An 8,954-nucleotide genomic window follows, 5' to 3' on the forward strand; every position below is an offset into this window, starting at 1 on the left:
CATAGAAAGTGAGTATGCTTACTAGGACTGTAGGCCTGGCCCTGTGCTAGTTTATGAGGGATAAAAATTCCCTTTGGGGTGCGTAATATCAATAAGACAAAGCTGAACTATGAGAAAATGAATGAAATGCATAATTTAGCATGTGACTTCAATTGTATGGTCAAAGTTACAGGGGCCGGAGAAGTTGTGAGAAAAGCTATGGGTGTTTGGGATGAATGGCATAGTGAGCATTCCAAATCGAGAGAAAAGTGTCAGTTGGAGCATGGAGGCGAGACAGTCTAGGCATGCTTGAGGAGCAGGCAGGGACTCACTTGACCTGAGCAGAGGATTCAGGTTAAATGGTTGGACATCAGGTTGGAAAGGCAGGTTGTGGAGGTCTTCAAAACAGCAGCAGTTTGGGTGTTATTGGTGAGTGATGAGACACCCCTCTTGTTCCTTTTGCTGATGAATTTACAAAGAGAAAACAAAAGCCCTCAGGTCTTCTTTGGCTCCTCCTCTTCCGCAAGGAGGATTTCCAGAGAAGAAAGGACAGCATGAGCACCAAGAGAGGCTCCTAAAGACAGTCTGTTCCAAAAGAGCCTCGAGCTGCTCCAAGTAATTCCATCTCCAACCTTGGGTCAATGGCAGCCCGGGGCATCGTGAAGACTTGCAGCTCAGGTTGCTGGACGACTGGAGGTGGCTTTTTGCAAAGTCCGTGGAGAATGAAGGAGATCTCCACTGCAGCTCGGAGATGGGCAAACGTGGCTCCACGGTTTTACAAATGAGAAGAGATGAATTCCAGAAGTTATAGATCGATGAGTTTAATATCGATTGAGGGCAAGAGCCTAGAGCAAACGGTTAAAAGAAAGGTTGGTGAGCACTTACAAAAGGAAGTGAAGATGCATTCAGGAAAAACAATCATTCCCCACTCAGGTGGTTTCCTCTGGCAGTGCGAGTGGTTGGGTAAATGAGGAGATGTACAGCATATCTGGAGTTCAACAAAACATTCTCTCATGATACTTTTGGGACCATATGCGGAAATGCAGGGTGGATAAAGATAAAACATAGGCAGATTCTTAGCCAGTTGAATGACTAGACACGAAAGAATTCTGTTTTAATGTCAGTAGATCATCGTAACTTTGAAAATTACACAGAGCTGGGAGAGAAAGCCAAAATGACAGGATCAGATTTCATAGAGATGTCAAGAGGATGGTATGATGGACTTATTATAGCAAAATGAAAGTTAACAAGGACAAAGATGAAGTTGCTTATTTGAGTTCCAAAATATAATAGTACAAATGTGAGAGGAGAGAGATGTGGCTTAGAGAGTTTTATGAGTGAATGAAAGCTCCTCATGAGCTGTGACTCAAAAGCATGGTTTGGTTGCTACAGAAAGAACTGTGATCTTGGGCTGTATTAATGAGAGTATAATGTCCAAAATAAAGGAGGTGATCACTTTGTGCTACTCTGCACTGGTCAGACCACACCTGAGGCCCTCTGTTCGGCTGCAGGCATACCACTTCAAAGGAGATGTCAACAAAAGTATACTCAGAGAAAGAGTGGTGAGAATAGAGAAGGGACTGGCAAAATCCTGGGAGAAATTTGTCCACTGTCAGAAATTTGTTACTGGGCTCATGGGCGAAGAGGAAGCTGTAGATTTGTTCTGTGTATTTCTCCAAGGGTGCCAAGATCTCATGGGCAGAAGTTATAAAAAAGCAGATTTGAGTTTCACTAAAGGAAGATGCTTTTCTTCTTTCTTTTTTATAATGAAAAAAAATGATAATAAAAGTTTCGGCTCATGATCCCAGCCTTTTGAAGTCCTTTTAAAACTTATTACCGACAGTCTCAAAAGCAGAGAAAACAATTCCTAATCCCAACACCCTTATATGAACATTTCGCTATGTTTGGGAAGAAATTTCTAACAGTAATAGTATTTACTCCCTGAAGTTAGAACGGACTGCCTGGAAAGGTGGGCGGTTCTCCATTACCAGAGAGATTCAAACAGTGACTGGAAAACCGCTCTGTGCGGAAGATGCAAAAGCAATGAAAGCATGTGCTAAAGGACCAAGCCAGACGACCTCTGGGGCTACTGAGATTATATGATACTGGAAGGTCTCATGAAGTAGTCAGGGAAATACTTCTGGAGCCTTGGTGCAGATAGACAGGAGGAGGAGAGACTGGAAGCAGAGATAATAACTGGTTAAGAGGTACTCCCCTCCCATGAATCCCTAAATTACAGTGTCAAAAGCAGCTTTGGTGGTTGCCTAATTCCCCTCTCCTGTGATATGATGCTCGATTTCCCTCTGCAACCTCCTTGCCAAATACTTATCTTGCCTCCGCCTAAATACCTCCAGTAATGGGAAAATCCTGTCCTTTTTAAAGCAGCGTCTTGCATAATATTTGGTCATCTTGAACCATCACAAAGTTCTTCCTTAGGTTGAGTCAAAATATGTTTTCGAACAGCCCCCGACCTTTGCTCCTGATGGCTCCGTCTTACAAAGCAGAACAAGGCAAATCCCTCTTTACATGACGAACCTTCCAATAGTTGAAAACTGGATTCCGAACCACTCAGAGCCATCGCTCTGTTGAACCCTTCTCCAGGTTGAACAGCCGCAATAGTTCACACACAAAGATTTTTAAGTCCTCTCACCCTCCTGGTTTCTCCTCTGTGTGTACTCCAGGTTGCCGATGGCCCTGTTTACCTGTGGTGTTCAAGGCTAAAGACAGGGAAGAGGAATGCCAGGCAGCTAATGTCAAAAACAACCAGCGAATAGGCACCTCACACACCCGAGACCTTTTCACACAGATTTTTAAGTCGTGTCTCTGGTACCTCGCGCCTAGGCATTTGGTTTTGACAAACTCGACTGTGAAGCTGTACATTTCATTTTCCTGGTTCATTATGGCCTCTTGGGATCTTCCCGAAACCAGCTTCATATCACTTACAAATTTAATCAGCATGCCATCAATGTCCTGATCCAAGTTGCTAATTCAATTATTGGACAGGCCGGGGACCTTCCTCCAGGCCGACAAAGATCCATTAGTCACCGGCTCTGAATACACCTTACTGTCCTGTCTTCACCCCACATTTTCCCTTCTTATCCACAAGGGCGTCTGACACCAGGTCATTCTCAAACGAAATAAGATTACACTCTGGAATCCTCTTTGGAATCAAGGGAGTGGGGAAGGAAGGAGAGGACTTTGACCTTTAGGTGTCCTCCTCTCTTTTCCTTAATACCCACGATGAGCTCCACGGCTTCAGTCTCCATGAAGGAATTTCCAGGCAGTAATTCGGGTATAGAAAGTCACAAGAACTGAATTTAGGGTCAGAAAACCTGCATCCAGACCCATCTCTGCCTCTTCCTAGCTGTATGAGCTTGGGCACATTCTTTAACTTCTCTGAGTCTGTTTGGTCATCTATAAAATCAGGATGCTAACACCTACCTCACAGGGTCGTTGTGAGGACTGAATGGGAAAATAGATGTGAATGTGCTTTATAAACTGTAAGCACCATACCAGTGTAAGATATCATCATTATTATTAGGGTATAAAAAGAGAAATAAGATATGGTCCTTGCCCCTGGGGAACTCACGATTTTGTAGGGGAGATATATTCACAAATAACTATCATATAAAGAAGAATAGGACAAATGGCACATGTTGGCATGGTCATTTGGAAGGGGGGAGTTTCCTTCAATCTAGGGGAAATCAAGGAAGATTTCATGCAGTTCACCCCAACAAATGGGACAGATCACACAATAGTTATGGCTGAGAGAGGTCAGTTGAAGAATGACGGACATGAGACCTAGGAAGCTCTGTTGAAATGCGGGTTCAACTGGCCTCCCTGAAGGAAAACAACTCTTCTAGAGTCTGGAGGCTTCTGGAAAGATGGCAGGAAAGTCACCTTTTTCCTCATCTGCCACTGAGAAATGTGTCTCCGGGAAGGGCAGATACTGAGGCGGCATTTCAACACTAGGACTCTTCTGCTGGAGGTGGCTCTAATCTAAGGAGTCATGCATTTTCATCGGAGGAGGGTTATCCACCATATCTGAAAGACTTCTTGTTCTTCAGTCCATGTGAGGAGCAGGGAGGGAGAGCAAAATAGTTCAAGGGCTCTCAAGGTCCATTTCCTGCTGGATTCTTTGGAGTTATGGTTAGAATTTGGTGCCACCTGGTGTCAGAGACCGAACATGACATGCCGGCGTTGCAGCCTGCCTTGAGAAGTTTGGAGCACTGTCCTGCCAATCAGCATTTGGAGCTGGGCTCACTTCCCGCCAGGAGGGTAGAGCCAGCCCTTCTGAAGCAGTCCGGGGTCAGGGCGATGGGAGAGAAGAGGGCCAAAGGGAAGGTGCTGCTCCAGGCCTGGGGTGCCAAACTTCTGTCTGCCTCAGAGTCCCTGGGGGGAAGTATGTGTCTTTGTCCCAAGTAGTGAATGAATGGGTTTGCCCTGTTCTCTCTCTCCACCCCTCACTCACACACACTCCCTTGTGATGGCTTGAAAAACTGTAACAAATGATATAAGACCTCTCTTTCTGACAGGACCAGGAGAAATTGTCAACTCCTAGGGTGGCCGAGGGAGTAACAGTGAAAGGGTCTGGTTCTCCACACGCAGGTTTAAAGTGTTTCCTTCTGAGTATGCTAGTGAAAAAGTCTCAGGTCCCCCCACCCCCGGAAGCGGCCCACTCTCTCTGCGTGCTGGCGAATCCGGGGCCAGCTCTGTTTGGAGAGCGGGTTGTGGGTGGGAGCGTGACAGTGTCTGAAGGGCAAGGGAGAAATCAGCTGCGTTGGAAAGCTTCAGCGCTTGATCACTACTGCTCTGTGCCCTGGCTCTTCCCTGGTACCTACTACACAGGGAGGCATGAGGCCCCTGACTGGACTGGCTGAGAAGTTAACAAATTGCTTTTTAGCCTGTACTTTATCTACAACAGGGTTGGAATTTTTTTTTTAGGTAACATTTGCCAGGAAAACTAATGGATAAGAACTAACAAAACAAAACACAAACAAACATTTTGTGGGTTGACTCACCTGTCTTCTCCTAGTCAGAGCAACATTGCGAAACAGACAAGGGGTCATAGGTTAGACCAAGCCGTCTAGACTTCAGTGGGACATAGGTCTGCCGAGACTGGCGGTCTCGGATAGAATCAGCATCCCATGTCACCTTCTGGTTCTGCAGTCACCCTGGCCCCTGTGCTCCCCTACCCTGTTCCGCTCCCTAAGAGAGACGAGCCCCAGCGAAACTCTGCCCCTTCACATATTGTTTTGACAATGTTATTTAGGACATGTGTTCTGACAAATCCGAGTGTGCTTCAGAGTGTAATTGGAAAAAAATATATATTTGGATTGGAGACTGCTTCTGAAAATCCGGAACCTCTGGTGGCCATTTGTGTTATTGTTACTAGTATTTTGGTTAGTCTCCTAAAGTGGCCATGTGACCTTGATGGCAAACGCCATCTTTCTAAGAAGCCTGCGTGCGCTGCCCCGGACTCCTCTGACAGCTGCTCGTGCTCTGCCTTTTCCGATTTCAAAGCCGTTAGACCGCCCACCGAGACCCCTTTTCCGGTCTGTGAGGCCCGGGAGGCTCTCAGGTCATTTGCGGAGCAGAGGTGATTGACACGATCAGTGTCTAATGAAATCTCGTCTCCTGCCCGGCTCAGATTACGAGTTCCGCTCTCATTCTCAGCTTCTTTTTGATGACTCATTTCTCAAATTATTCTCCCACTCGCCTTCAAGCCCGCCCCGCCAGCACTTTCTCCTTTGGCTCCTGGTTGTCCCTCACTCTGGGGAGGAATAGGTTTTGCGAATACGGTCGGGCATAGCTTTTACAGTGTGCTTTAAACATATAGAAGCAACCCCCCCCCCCACGATTTCCACACAGGAAAGAGGAGGTTCATTTCCTTATAAGGAGCTTAACCCGTCACTGTTCTTCGAGCTTTCCTTTCACATGATACGGGTGCGTGAGGGACAAATGACAGCGGAGCTCCTGCCTCTGTTTCCAGCTCAGCTGCAAACCCCAGGCAGCTCCAAGTTCCTAGGGAAGGTCAAGCGCCAGCAGCCGGCCTCACCAAGGGAGGACTCAGGGAGTCACGGTTAGGGTTGAAAGTTCCCAAACATTTCTGTGAGTCTCGGGCATCTGCATCAGGCACAAATGACAAATTTGCTGGGGACTGCAGTCCTGAAGAAGAAACATACCTTGGCTCGTTCATGGGGGTGGGAGAGAGGGTATGGGCAGGAAAAACAAGTAGGGGGCTGAGGCTGAACTCAGAAGGTGTTGTGGACCCAGGCCGTTTAAACTGATGAGTGCGCTTGCACGTGGGCAAGGGTCCGGAGCCATGCTGTCTCCATGCGTGTCTTACAACGTGCTTCCCCGGATGGGGACAAGCGAAGCCCGGAGAAGACCTATAGTAGGAAGTTAGCAAGGGACTGACTGAATTTGTCCCCCTTGGGTGCTCGTAGGCTCAGTTGTTCTCTCGTGCCACAGCTAAAGCCTGTGATTGATTGACATCTCCAGTTCTGCCTCGGTCCAACACTGCCTTTCTTGTATAGGGCTTGTGCAGAGAGGGTGCACAACCAATTCGCCGAGTCTCAGTATCATACCGAAGGCTAGAGACTCAAGGACCACCCAGTCTGCCAGTGCTCTCAGACTCAGGCATCTGTATGGAGGGGGTTTTTGCACTTTGGCATTGTGTCTGGGAGGAGAGAGTAGTTTGCAGCTTGGGGAAACAAAGAAGGTGCTGAGCAATGTAGGCACCTTCTTTTGCTACTCCCTCCTAGCCAGCCCCGCTGCCCTCCCTGCGGAGGCCCCTTGGCTAAGTCCCATCCGCAGCTTATTTGCATTGTCCAGGCTTGCCCCTCTGGCCTCTGAAAGGAATGTGGCCGATGAACAGGAAAGAGGAAGGAGGCAGCATGCTCTCTGCCCCTGCTGGGGTGAAGAGAGAGCAGACACACAAATCCTCTCCCCTCCCCAGCTTCTACTTCCACCTCCTCTCCTTCATCTTTATCACAAAACAATTCTGGAGCATTCCTCTGTCCCAGGCTCTGTCTGTCCTCATTAGTTTACACATAATCCTTGCTCTGATGATCAGAAGCAACAGGGCCGAGTGACACTGAAAATGCGGAAAGCACATCCCCATGGGGGCGGTGGGCTGATGTGTAAAGTGTGTGGTCCAGAAACCCTCACGCCAGTGGCACATCTGAGGGGCAGTGCAATTTGGGGCAAAGGAATCCGGAGAAATGCATATAATTGTGATGAAAACTGGGGGTGGGCGATTGTGGGAGTTTTAGATCTAGGCAGATTGGGACAAGCAACACTATTGGCTCTCAACTGCCAAGAGAGGTGGGATTTCAGAAATAGCTGAGTGACAGAACCACATGCCTATAAGATATGTGCATCTGAGGTGGGAGGGGAATTAGCAGATGGAGTAGACTTTGATCGGGAAGCTTCAACAACCGGTGATTGCTATTCCTCCTCCTCTCCTCTCAACACACATTTGTTGGGTGCCAACTCTGTACTCGTTACTGGCAACATAAAAATAATAACGAGAGCAAATAGTTATTGAATATTTACTATGTACCAGGCACTGTATAAACTGCATTATCATATTTAAATCTCACAGTGACCTTATGATGTAGGTGTCATTATTGTGCCCATTTTGCAGATGAGCAAGCTGTGGTTCAAAGAGATAAAGTGATTTGCCCCAAGATTACACAACTGCATATAAGTGGAAGAGGTGAGATTTGAATCTGGTCAGTTGGAGTCTGGAGACCCCGGATTGAATCACTATGCTCTACCTAATCTTCTAGTCAGACAGTGACAGAAATGGGATGCCTTTGGTGGCAGGGGAAGCTAAAACAGGGAAGGCCAGGGCTTTGAGAGCAGACAAGTGTAAAGCAGAAGATTCCAGAAGCAGCAGCAAAGTTCCCAGCCAGGTATGTAGACAGGTAGGTAGAGCAAGGATCTGGCTAACCAGGATGCAGCAACAACTCAGAGGAAGCCCAGACAGGCAGGTGGTTGGCAGCCAGAGTATCTGGCAGCCAGTGACACAGGCTCTGCCATGGGGCCTGGGCTTCCAGAGCAGAATGCCAGACGTCAAAAGGTCTGGCAAGAGCTAGACGAAGCACTATTCTTGAGAAGACTAAGATGCCAGACAGGGCACCGAAGTAGGGCTAAAGATCTGCGGACACCGGAATAGAGACCTAAGACAGGGGCTTTTATACAACAAACCAAGAAACGGTACAATTATTAGAGCTAGGAATCAAATCCATTCATTTACCCTCCCTTTCGACAACATTTTCGAGCTCTCTCACTATGTGGCAACTGCTATGCTAGGCGCTGGGGTAAAACACAGTCTAGCGGGGGAGCCAGACCTATAAAACAGGTGGCTGCAACACTATGTGATTAGCGCCCTATTAGAGGCACAGACTATGTGTGTGGGAGGAGACTAACTTCTCTTGGGAGAGTTCATGAAGAGTACTAACTTGGAGTGGGTGTTTAAAGGAGAGGAGAAATTGCTCAGTAATGCAGACGATTTCAGGCTAAGGGAGTAACATGGGCCAAGGCACAAAGTTTTGAAAGATTAGGCCGCATTTGAAGAACAGTAGCAATTTATACTGGACCATGGTTTACACGGCAGGGAGAGGTGTGAACTATAAGTCTGAAGGCCAGATTATGAAGGCTTTTGTGGGTGCTGCTAAAGATCTTGGATGCTCTCCCATAGGTAAAGGATGAGCTAGTTGTGGTCTTTATGTTGACAAGTGATGGGGTTGCACTGGGGTGTTCTAGAAAGGCTACATGGGAAATAGTGTCCAGATGCTCTGGAGGCAGGTGCAGCACTCAGGAGGTTATTGCAATTGTGCAGGTAAAAAATCATGGCAGCTTGAACTAAGATAGCGATGGAGAGGATTAATTCAGGAAAACATTTCTGAGGAGAGTTAATGAGACTCAGTGATTGATGTGAGTGATGGAGAGAAAGGACCCAAGAA

The sequence above is a fragment of the Rousettus aegyptiacus genome, unplaced genomic scaffold (assembly GCF_014176215.1).
Source record: "Rousettus aegyptiacus isolate mRouAeg1 unplaced genomic scaffold, mRouAeg1.p scaffold_m13_p_9, whole genome shotgun sequence".
Taxonomy (NCBI): domain Eukaryota; kingdom Metazoa; phylum Chordata; class Mammalia; order Chiroptera; family Pteropodidae; genus Rousettus; species Rousettus aegyptiacus.